The 13,090-nt window shown below is 37.3% G+C and overlaps 1 protein-coding gene across 5 annotated transcripts in view; it reads right to left on the bottom strand.

Annotated features, from left to right (window-relative positions):
- LOC108711464 (NT-3 growth factor receptor) overlaps window positions 1-13,090 on the bottom strand; it is a 364,980-nt gene that overhangs the window by 185,340 nt on the left and 166,550 nt on the right. The gene's annotated exons all lie outside the window — the stretch shown is intronic.

Here is a 13,090-nt window from a genome sequence, read left to right as displayed (position 1 = left end):
ATCTCGAAGTCGGGGGATTTTACCTTGACGGTCGAAAATCGAGGGTTAATTAACCCTTGATATTCGACCAATAGTAAATGTGCCCCTTAATGATGGGTACCGATTTGTATCTTTCTCCAATTTGTTTCATTACACTCTATATTTTTTTGGAAGACTTATATTTTCAAAGGGCTAAAATGGACAAAAAGCTCAGGAAAAGATTTAAGGGGAAATGTAATTAAATCACAAGTCGTTTTTGCAAATGTTTAGCGAAACTCGCAATGTAAAATCATTCGCTGGCTAATATTACATCGTTCATTATCGCAAAGCAAAGTTTAGCATTAACACATACAATAGTGAGTGATAAAAGGACACAATAACATGCCCATAAATAATATTTATTTAAAGTAATAGCTAAATTAAAAATTAAACTCCAATGTATAAAATAAAATATCATGACATTAACCAATTTCATGGAAGTTGAGATGTATAACATTGAAAACTTTCATATCCAGAAGAAGTAATTTCCCAGGTCACGGAGTAGTGATCTAAGCAGTAAGCTAAGCAATCATTTTCTCATTTGTAATTTCAAAAATCGTGGAAAACCTGAACCGCCATGTTCACAAGCTTGTGTACAAAATAAATCATGAAGAATACAGAAAATGTACAAACACAAAAAAGTAATTACTTTTAGTCTTGCCCACTCTTCTGCAAAAAAAACTTACAACTGCCATATTTGTGCACAAGCCTACAGAGTTTAGAAAAAACATTTTCCAATATAAGCAATAATATAAACAATGATGCATGTGAACAGCTTTACACATAGTTTTTATTCTTACAAATAAGTGCCTTCATGACCTCTTGTTGTTGAGCTGCACAACAGAAGGTTAAAACTTCATAGAGCATGAAATAAAAAAAGAGTATATTCATTCAAAGTAGGACACCACTTTATTGAATAGAACATTTTACTTGTAAATTGTGTGGAGAAACCTCCCCTTTAAGCACAAGTGAAGCTAAAGGCAGATTTATTATAACTGAGTAATGTTCTTGTGTTTCATAGCTGCATGGTTTATCAGGGTGGCTCATCTCTACGTCCTTACCAGTAGTAAAACTACATGAGGCAAGTGCTTTAACTCTGACTGATGGTACTCAATAAAGTGGATATAATGCTGTCTTACATTTCTGTTGATAATTAATGAAGACTGCATGAATAATGGAAGGCCCGTGTGTTTAAGAGCTAAATTTACTAACAACCTGCATTAGTGCAAATGATGTAACTTGTCTTGATCGAAAGACACATGGGAGGGTTAAGCACAAATTATCTTCCGCCTGGATCCATTTAACACCACAAACCTGCTGCATTTTGTATACTATAGATTATTTATACATTAGCTTGATTATTTATTTATGCACCATACCACATTCCTATTTTGGGTTATGTTTATCGGAAGGGATGCGTTTTTTTGAGAATATTTATCTTTAACAACTGGAATAGTGCTCAAGGCAAACCAGTCCGCATGGACAAAGGATATAGATAAACCATAAGAAGGAACATGTAGGACTATAAACTTCAGTATTAAGATAACGATCTGTAAAAGTTTCTGCATGACCAGAATCTTAGTTTTGGGATGAGTTAAAATATGAGCTTGCTGCATATCCTACCCTTTCAAAGCATTAGGGGGTTATTTTTGAAGGTTGAGTTTGTGAGGTTTGTGAGGATTTTTATACCTCGAATAAACTCACAACTCGAATCAGTGCATTCAGGAAGAAAAACCCGAATACTCGAATTTTGTCGAAAAAAAACTCAAATCGTTCGAATTTATTGAGTTTTCGAGCGCAAACCATTGTAAAAAACTCGAAAATTATGAAGGCAAAAAACATCTTCAAATGGTTGAAGGGACCTCTGCAATTGACTACATGACCGCTATATGACCACGACAGGTTTTAGCTGGAGTATTTTCGAAATCAAACTATTTACAGCTTCTGGGCATAATAAATCTCGAAAATTTCGAGTTTTTTTTTGTTTTGTTTTTTAAAAAGCAAAAAGATTCAAGTTTTTTTTTAACCTGAAAATGTGAGTTTTTACTGAAAACTACCTTCAAATATTTTTTGGGAAAAACACAACTCGTCCTTTAATAAATACCCCCCTAAAAATGTAACCCCTCTTACTATAGCTCTGTTTAGAATAATTTGCTGAGGTTGAATAACATCTAAAGCTGGTTACATCATATTAGAAAACATTTGGTACTTCTAGAGACTATAGAGCCAACCTGCATATACATTTTTAGCTTCATATAATGTATTTTTCTTCATTTGTTTCCAGAGAGCAGATGTTTAGACTAAGTAAAGGTGACCATACACTATAAGATCCGTTCGTTTGGCAAGGTCGTCAAATAATCGGATCTTAACCCGCTCTGGGGCCGAACGATTGGATTACAATACTACAAATTGGTCCCGAAGGTCAATCAAACTTGACCGATTGATATCTGGCCAATTTTTGGCCTGATATCGATCGAGAGGACCCGTCGGGAGCCCCCACACATGGGCAGATAAGCACATGACCGATATCGGCAGCTTTAATCTGCCCGTGTATGGCCACCTTAATGCATTATTTTTCTCACTTACTGTTGTATATGATGATTAACATTAACCTCCGAGGATGGTTGGGAAGAAAACGCTTCTCAAACTTAATGTAGATACTTTGAGGTTGTAAAATAGTTTCCAAAAAGTTACCTTAGCTGGTATTAACAGATAGTCTGAGCTTTTTTTTCATCTTATCTAAAAATAATTATTTAGGGGATGATAATAAAACAGAAAAGCTTGAAATGTCTGCAGTCACACATGTAAGGAAAATAACTGCTAAGTAAAAGAAGGTACCTGACTCTAATGTTCTGTATCAGGATAGGATGTGATAAGTAGAGGTGTACTCCATAGTTACCCCAAACAACACACTGCAATATTGCCAAGATGCATAATATTACTTTGCACAAAAGAGGCCCTCCAAGCACTTAACTATGGCAACCACCTTAACTGGAGACTGATATGGCAACATTATCTGCATTCACACTAAAAACCACATTTTGAAAAATATAATACAGAAAGGCCAAGGGAAAATTAAGTAGTAGACATATTGCTTGTGATTGTTGCACCAACAAGAATAAGGATGATGAGAATTTGCTTTTTGGACTTTTCAAAACTGTTTAACACTCCCTACAAGATTAAAATAATTGACATGAGCTGACAAAAAGCCAAATCCATTGGTGGTAAATAATTTATTTAAACTATGAAATTGGCAAATATATAATGCATTTGACATGAGTGGCCTCAAAGTCGTTCTTTTACATCTCAGAGGAGCAGAAATTCGGAACAGGTGCATAGATATAGATTAGAATTTTGATCTTCTATATAGTGTCACAGCTATTAAAGATGTTAATTCTGATAACTGTTATTTCAGATAGTTTATAAATGTGCATGCTACAATTTTTCATTAATACCCAAGGGCCTGCTCACATAATAAATAATACAAATAAAAAATGTTAACTTAATAATAATAAGTGAAGTTAATGTTAACTTGTATAACCAGGAATTCTGCATCATAAAGAGGAGCTTAATGCATGGCAGGGTATTTTGCATCATCTACTGGGAATTACCTATTTATTAAACCTTTCAACAGCACACAAATAATATAACATAATCTACATATTGAATAACTCACTATAAATGTAAAAAAAACTCACTATAAATGTAAAATTTTGGTAATTGTAAATGTTCATAAATAATGTGTAGTGATGAGGAAATCTGTCCCGTTTTGCTTTAGCGAAAAATCAGCGAAATGGCAAAAAATTTGCAAACCTTTTATTTGTGCGTCATTTTTGTAGCAAATTACATTAGGGTTTATGTTTCCCACATTAAAATGAATAAAACATATATTTATGTGTATGTCCTTATATAGGCGGTGGGACGGCTCAGATCCCTTTGGTTGATGTGGAAGAAGAGGGAAAGGATAAAATTACGTATGTGTTTGTTGAACGTCTTTTTTTGTTGCATGCCATTGTTGTTTTGTTGCACAAAGTGAAATGAGCCCCAAGGCAAATTGTTTACGCAGTTTCACAAAAATTTTCATCACAAGCGAAACACGGAAGTTCACAGCGAATCTGCACATGCCGAAATTTTACGCTCATCGCTATTATGTACATTAAACTTTCTTTTATTTGAGATTCATAACACTATACCTTGATTTATTTTATTTTGTTAAGGGGAGGAATGCACAACAAATGTCCAGTCTGCATAGCTTCATCCCTTAACTGTAGACAATTCTGTCACCACATTTTTGTAGTTAGAGAGAAGGTACAGATAATTTGATAATTTGTACCTATTTTTGTGGAGATTGAAAGTATGTACCGTATGTGTATGTCAGGAGCAGTAATCTCCAACCAGTGGCTCACAACATGTTGCTCCCAGTGGCCTTAAATCAGGTGCTTATTTTTGAATTCCTTGTTTAAAGACAGGTTTATGTTGCACAAAATCAGACTGTACAACTGCACTGACCCTTAAATATATTCCTGTCGTGCTTGGTCCCCTATATGTATGGCGACATCCAGAAATGCACATATAGTAGGAAATGAAGACTTCCAAAGAATTTTAGCTGGGGAGCTTGCCACATTTATTCTGCCAGTTAAAGGAAAGCACTCCCTCTCTTTGTCTGGATCCTGAGGAAGGGAGGGAGGGCTCCCCCTTCCACAAACTCCTGGTTGCATAGAAACAAGTTGTACTGCCAAATAGAACTACCTCTAGGCTGCCAGTATGAATGGGTGCTACCAAATAGCACAGCTCTTATTTGACACCCCAATTTTTTTAATTCTTTTGTTGCTCCCCAACTTATGTTACATTTGAATGTGACTCATGGGTAAAAAAGGTTGGGGACCCCTGGTCTAGAGTAAACTGGGAAAAATACTTTATATAGGGCATGGTTAGTTGTTGTAGGCAGATGAAGCATGTGTAAAGCAGCTAATAAACCAAACAAAAAAAAAAAGGGACTTCTCCTCCAATACTAGGCTCCCATAGATTGGGATAAAGTATGTAACCATATGAGAAAGTTATTTAAGATAAAAGGCAATGTTTATTAACCACCACGCCAAAAGCAATTAAAAACATTTAAAACATACTAAAGTAGCAGCGCTGCATGGGGTGTAGGGATCCCTACCGTCTAAATATCCAAATTTTGTGGGGCTCCGGGATATCAATGTCGTAACAAAATATATTTGTATGAAATGGCTCGTCAGCCTTTATACATACGATATGTAACCCTGTAAGTCCTGGAGTCCGGTAATCAAGGGGACAGGTGTGCGCAAGTCTATTTGTAATTATTCCAGTGAATGAAGTGGGTGAATCCTGTGCTTAGGTATAGACAAAAGCCGTGGGTCCTATAGGTATGGACCAAGAGCGGAACCGGTGTGTAAAGGGTCGGGATTCTGGTATGGACCCAGTTGACTGCTGTACAGCGCCCAATTTGAGTGACAGGAGCGACTAATTATAATAGCCGCTTGGGCAGTTGCAAACTTGCAATAGTCACCAATAAATGCCAAGCAGCGGTCCTGAGGTCCCGGTTGTCATTCAAACCCAAAAAAAATTGTTCATACAGACCATATGCAGTGTTCTGTTATCCTTACACCGGGTCTTGTCACACTCTCTACACGGATCGTACTGTGTTTTCCAAACGGATTGCTTGCGTACCACAGGTCACCACATGCACAGCGGAATCCCACCTCACTCCATGCAGACACTGAGCCTAGGCATATGTATAAAGGCTGACGAGCCATTTCATACAAATATATTTTGTTACGACATTGATATCCCGGAGCCCCACAAAATTTGGATATTTAGACGGTAGGGATCCCTACACCCCATGCAGCGCTGCTACTTTAGTATGTTTTAAATGTTTTTAATTGCTTTTGGCGTGGTGGTTAATAAACATTGCCTTTTATCTTAAATAACTTTCTCATATGGTTACATACTTTATCCCAATCTATGGGAGCCTAGTATTGGAGGAGAAGTCCCTTTTTTTTTGTTTGGTTTATTAGTACATAGTATTGTTTTGTGGACACCTCCAATCAGGTTAATTATACTAATTGATTCACTGAGATTTCCACCTGTTTCTAGTATGGATGTTATGTGTAAAGCAGCCACACATAAGATACCAAAATGTGCTCCATGGTGTGACTACTATAATATTACTGCACTGAGCTTAGACACAAGCCCACATCTTGGTAATGCTGTAAATTAGCACCTGTGTGCTAATGATAACTATTACAGTATATATGGTACAGGTATGGGACCTATTATCCAGAATGCTCAGGACCTGGGGTTTTCCAGATAATGGATCTTTACGTAATTTAGATCTAAATACCTAAAGTCTACTAGAAAATCATGTAAACTTTAAATAAACCCAATAGGCTGGTTTTGATTCCAATATGGATTAATTATATCTTAGTTGGGATCAATTACAAGTAGGGATGTAGCGAACCGCCGATAATGTGTTCGCGAACACCGGCAAAATTTGCGAACAGTTCGCGAACTTCGAACATCCGAAAATCGTTCGATTCGAACGATCGAAGGATTTTAATCGTTCGATCTAACGATTTTCGTTCGAATCGAACGAAAATCGTTCGATTTTAGCGATCGAATGGTCGAATGGTCGAACGATTTTGACGCGAACGCCTATTGGCGAACGTCGCGCGACGTTCGCGAACTTGCGGCGGACGCGAACAGCCGATGTTCGCGCGAACAAGTTCGCCGGCGAACAGTCCGCGACATCCCTAATTACAAGGTATTGTTTTATTATTACAGAGAAAAAGGAAGTCATTTTTAAATTTTGGATTATTTGGATAAAATGGAGTCAATGTGAGATAGCCTTTCCAGAGTTTTCTGAATAATGGGTCTCTGGATAACGGATCCCATACCTGTACTATGAAATATATATTTTTGCTCTAATCTGTTTATGTACTGTAGATATCATTTAGCTTGAAACCATAACAACCTACACCACAGGCAATATCTGGAGGGGAAACCCATATTTTGCTCTTCCGTACTGTACTTATGCAGTACCAGCACAACCCCACCTTAAAACACCTTATGAGTGAGATCCCAACCACACTGCGAAGTACGTCAGTAGTTGAGATGCATGTGTGAGCTGCAGGTATTTATAGCATGTGTGACTCTGTTTTGTTAGCACTATACGAGAATCTGATTGTTAAACAGGTTCTACTGTAAGTGGTGAATAAGACAAAAAGCTGGAAATTGGGATATTTATCTTGAGTCCAAACATCATTAAAGAATATTACTTTAACCCTTTAGTAAGATTAGATTTTGTAGACCTACATGGCACCTAGAAGCAAAACTAAACAAACATGGCTGGCATATAGCAATGCAGTGGGAATTATCTATAAACATATACTTTAAAAAACAAATGCAACCCAGGAAATGATGACCGAGTTTCATAAACATGAAATGACATTTGATTAATCCATCCAGAAGGAACTTTACATTCTATTGTCACTGAGCTGGAAAAAGGGCCGTAACCAACCAGCAAAAAGAGAACAAGGATGATGGGGAATCAGCTGCATAAGAAATACAGAAGGCTGACGAGTAAATGCAGAATGTCACATGTATTTCTGTTTAAAATGTTATTTAAAAGTCTTGTACAATAAAATGTGCTTGTCTTCTATAGCATATGGAGGCAGCCCTTGGGAAATGAGGAGAATCAGTTAGAAAGCTGTGGGGGGTTTTTACCATTGAAAAGAATGAGGTTATGTTATGTTCTATAAAAAAATTCTTCTACTGAACAATATGTTTGCATAGTGGTATGTGACAAAACCTTCTCAAAAGGAACCAAGCACCAGTCGGTATATATTTGTCTATGTGAATGGAATCCTAGGGAAGCATATGCAAATTAATGAAAAGGAGGAAAAAGATTAATACTTTGAAATTAAATTTCATGTGAGCCGACACCTACACTTGGGAAACTCTGATTAAGGCTACTGTTTTACTTATTTATTTTTTTGATTATTAAAGAATAAATCAGATTTTGTTCTCTTGCAATGGTAACCGTCTCATTCTTCTTAATTTAGACAAATAGTATACACTTGTTGCATAGCTAATTTTTTGTTTATTTCAGTGGATAGTGCAGACTGTTCAGAGACCCTGAGGGTTAGACAAATTTCTTTCAGACAGTTTCCCCATTAGTTTGGACACCTAAGGTGGTCCACAGTATGCCCTGGGTGATTATTTCTCTTTCCAGGGTAAAGCTGATGTCATACCAATTCAGTATTTGCCCATTAGGTGACAGTATTTGAGAATATAAAAGGGAGAGCACACATGTGCTCAGGTCTACTTAATTCCACCTCACATGGAGGTGGTTATAGAACTGGGTCTAGGCATGGTGCCCGGCCTAATTAGAAGCTTAGTTTACACTGAATTTATGGTTATAGTCACTCTAGGAGTGAAAGGTAGGCTCAGGGAAGTTAGCTGAGCAGCTCTTTGCTCCAATGAGAAGGGTAGTGGGGTTAATTGTGATAAGGCCGATAGTATAGGGACACAAGTGGGTGAACTCATGAGCAGGAAAGTGCAGTAGGGCAAGACACCACAGGAGAGTGAGCTCAGCAGCAGAGGAAGCTGCCAGGGAGCAAGATATCACCTCTTGGTCCCCTGTGCTGGGGAAAGGATCACCAAGGAAGATTGTATTACCCCCTTTTAAAAAAATCTATCAGGAATATCATAAGGTGTATGAGCTTCAAACATGAGCTGAAAGTATTGTGCATTTGTAATACTGTCAGAGAACTGCCAATTCCAAGTGATTCTGCCCATCATAAATAAAGAAGTTTATTTAGAAACATCTGGCTGCAGTTATTAAAGTTGGGTGACCTGTGTTCAGCTATCAACCAGGAATCCACATACGAAATGCTTCAGGTAATATTGCATCTTGCTGGGAGTTGCCAGGGTACACTGGCAGCAAAGGGTTCAGGGTACACTGGCAGCAAGTCTCATGCACCCCGAAAAAGGGTGTGCTACATATGGGGTCTCATCTACTGATACTAGAGCAAGAATTGTGCACAATAGTACTTATTCAGTAAGCAGGGCATACCTGTACTCGAGCATGAGGTGCAAAGTGCATGGCAGAAAGGTGCCTTTTTCCAGTCACTCCACATCTACAGAACTGCAGAACACGGTCAGAACTTTGTTCAAGTGTGGGTCATTGCATTCTATTTTGGAAATACGAAGGCCCGCATTTGTAAGAGCTCATCTGCAGCAGGGTGAAAAAGGTTTGCTTGGACTTACTCTGTGAGTGTTAAATGACCCCTATAATATTTTATGTAACCACGTCTACCAATTTATTGGGATGATATTAGGTACAATGATCTACATCATTTTAAACAATGTATTGAACTATGTGTATTAGGACATGTGGATCCCTTAGGTCAGTGATCCCCAACCAGTAGCTCGTGAGCAACATGTTGCTCTCCATCCCCTTGGATGTTGCTCTCAGTGGCCTCAAAGCAGGTGCTTATTTTTGAATTCCAGGCTTGGAAGAAAGTTTTAATTCCATAAAAACTAAGTATAGTGCCAAGTAGAGCCTCCTGTAGGCTGCCAGTCCACATATGGGCTACCAAATAGCCAATCACATGCCTTATTTGGCACCCAAGGGACTTTTTCAGGCTTGTGTTGCTCCCCAACTCTTTTTACATTTGAATGTGACTCATGGGTAAAAAAGGTTGGGGATCCCTGCCTTAGGTAGTGCCTAATGTTGCAATGGGAGTTTTAAGAGTTGATTTTAATCTTATTGTTAATAAATATACATTTGTATATGCATATGATATATTGTGATAGAACTGAGTTCACTTACTACATACAGTGAAGAGGGGGATACCCTTTTGACTGATTTGGGATATATATAGTAATCATCTAAATTAAAGAATTATCAGCAAGTGTGGATTTTATATGTTTCCAAATGAAAAGGCATTTGCTGCTAAATCTATTTATGGAAGGGCTTTTATTATACAGCAGAGATAGGTAGCTGTTGATCTGCTAAACAAGGTCTTATAAAATAGAAATGCTGCTTTTATTGTTTTCAGACCTGAACTGTTGCTTACAGTATGTAGATAACAACTAGAGCAAATACACAGAAATACAGAAACTTCTCTTGCAGATTCCCACCATCATTTTTGTAACAGAGACCTCAGACTAAGTAACACCAAGAGAAACCCCAGCCTTGATATTCTTTATATTAATATTGTAAGTAATTAGAATTTAGCAGCCTGAAGACTTGCCTTGAATACAACACATTAAGGGATTTGTTTTGTAGAAAGTGTGACTTTAGTCACTGGAGTATTTATTGTGGTGTCTTTGCTTATATTTTTGTACACGCAAAAGGGGTGCTCTCAAATAGACACCACAGAGAGTGCATATTGATGAAATTATTCAATGTACTTGTGTCTAAGCATGCTCCTACATTCCACATGGTTGCCAATGTGTCTGTCCTGCCTCTTCTGATGAATGGTGCACTACTGTGTCTATTAATGTTCAGCAAACCTGAAAATATCAGTGACCGTGTACTTGGTGGGGTTGTCCCATAAAATGTTGAATTCACTGTCTGTGGTTTAATAAAAGGCAACCTTTCATGTGAGTGCTGTTCCTTTTTTTGTATCAATTTGTATATAGTGATTTCATGCCAGAAATCCAGGAAACTAAGGATCCAATAAAGATGGCAAAACAAGGAATGCACAATAAATTATGGGGCCGATGCATCAAGGGTCGAATATCGAGGGTTAATTAGCCCTCGATATTCGACTGGGGAGTGAAAATCCTTCGACTTCGAATATCGAAGTCGAAGGATTTTGCGCAAGGTCGAAGGAATAATCCATCGATCGAACGATTAAATCCTTCGAACCGAACGATTCGAAGGATTTTAATCCAACGATCGAAGGATTGTCTCCATAGGCTTAGCCAAGCCTATGGGGACCTTCCCCATAGGCTAACATTGGGTTCGGTAGCTTTTAGGTGGCGAACTAGGGGGTCAAAGTTTTTTCTTAAAGAGACAGTACTTCGACTATCGAATGGTCGAATAGTCAAACGATTTTTAGTTCGAATCCTTCGAAGTTGTAGTCGAAGGTCGAAGTAGCCCAAAAAAACCTTCGAAATTCCACGTTTTTTTACTTCGAATCCTTCACTTGAGCTTGGTGAATTGGCTCCTATGTGTCTGTATGTGCACTGGGCATGCAGTGAATCTGATGGGAATGCAGTTTTAAGTGAATTATGATTGCACAAGCACAATTGCATCCATTCGGGGGCAACTTTAACTTTAGTTATGCTGGATTTATGAAGAAATCAACACATTATGGTAAAAACAGGGCAATTTGCATCCAAAATGGTACTAAGCACACTGCACTTGTGTTCATAAATGACCCTTACTATGTCAGTGTGATGTTTAAATAAGTAAATAAAAATTTGTAATAACAACAGAGTAAGCTACAGTAGCTTGATCCCATATAATAATATCCAAATGATATGAAATATTCAGGGCTATTTTCAGAATCTCAAAGAAAATGTTATGCCCCATTCTAATGGGATTCAGATGCAAAATGAATGTCCGACGTAAGTGTGATACATTGTCTATATCTCTGTTCAAAAAGCACATGGCAGAGGGAAACGGAGCGTCAATATTATGACACCTAATTTAAACAGCAAAATTCCCATTTCTATCATGCCTCCCTTGTGCACCATGGCATCAATCTCTCTAGTTATCCTCAAGTGAAACTTGAAAATTAACAGAATCGAAAAAAACATAGTGTGAAGGTTGATGTAAGAGAGACTGTAAATGTAACATGATGGATGGATGGAAATGTGTTAAATGAAAAGAGATGTGTGTGTTTATATGGGGGGGGGGGGCGCTTTGGAATGGCAATATGGTTGGTTCCCCAAATTAACCATTTCTCTAATGATAGCAAATTGATGTTTTTTTTTTCTTTTCAAATGCATAAGTATGTTTTCTCGTTTTCTCATTTTTCCAAACCTAATCAAACACACTTAAGTTGGTTTGCTCCATATGCTTAATGAGTGTGTTTTAGTCAACGAATAAAGTTATTGTAGATTAACTGGCATCCCTAAAGACAAATTCAGCATCTTTTATTCCAATATAAGAAATACTTAATGGTTTTGTGCTTACTCTATGGGAGTTTTATGTGTATGTTTTGCTGTTGAACATATTACCTAGAGAATTAGACACAATGTTAGTACAGGTGCAAAATCTAAAACAAGGGAAGAGATGAGCCATAAGGGAAATGAAAAAAGTAGATAAGGCATCTTACAGATAGCTTATTACTCTATTCTTGCTTTGTTCTTTTAAATACATGAAAAAATAATGGAAACTACAATGCTGTTGGACTCATTTTATGCTTGTTGCTAGAACCAGAACTAGGGCTAAGATCAAAATTGCATACAGGTATAGGATCCCTTATCCGGAAACCCGATATCCAGAAAGCTCCGAATTACGGAATGGCTGTCTCCCATAGACTCCATTTTATCCAAATAATCCAAATTTTTAAAAATGATTTCCTTTTTCTCTGTAATAATAAAACAGCACCTTGTGCTTGATCCAAACTAAGATATAATTAATCCTTATTTGAAGCAAAACCAGCCTATTGGGTTTATTTAATGTTTTAAAGAATTTCTAGTAGACTTAAGGCATGAAGACCCAAATTACGGAAAGATCCATTATCCGGAAAACCCCAGGTCCCGAGCATTCTGGATAACAGGTCCCATACCTGTACTAGGTAAAATTAGGTAAACCTGTTTTAATGTGACCCAGCTAATTAGTTAAGCAGAAATATAAACAACCCTTTTTCAAGGGACCCTAATTAATGTTAATATCCAAAGATGGGTTTATGTACCTTATCACTATTTTTTTTCATTTGTTGTTGTCCTGTTCAGCCTTAACGTTTTTATTTTTTATGAATAAATGCATGTATATGATACGTTTTTTTTAGGATTCGGCTGAATCCCAAATCCTTAGACCAAAAACCGATAAGAATCCAAACACTTATTTGCAGATTTAAATTAG

Source organism: Xenopus laevis, chromosome 3L (genome assembly GCF_017654675.1).
Source record: "Xenopus laevis strain J_2021 chromosome 3L, Xenopus_laevis_v10.1, whole genome shotgun sequence".
NCBI classification, from domain to species: Eukaryota; Metazoa; Chordata; class Amphibia; order Anura; family Pipidae; genus Xenopus; species Xenopus laevis.
The sequence above is the reverse complement of the archived record's forward strand: the minus strand, read 5'-3'. Positions and strand labels throughout refer to the sequence as shown.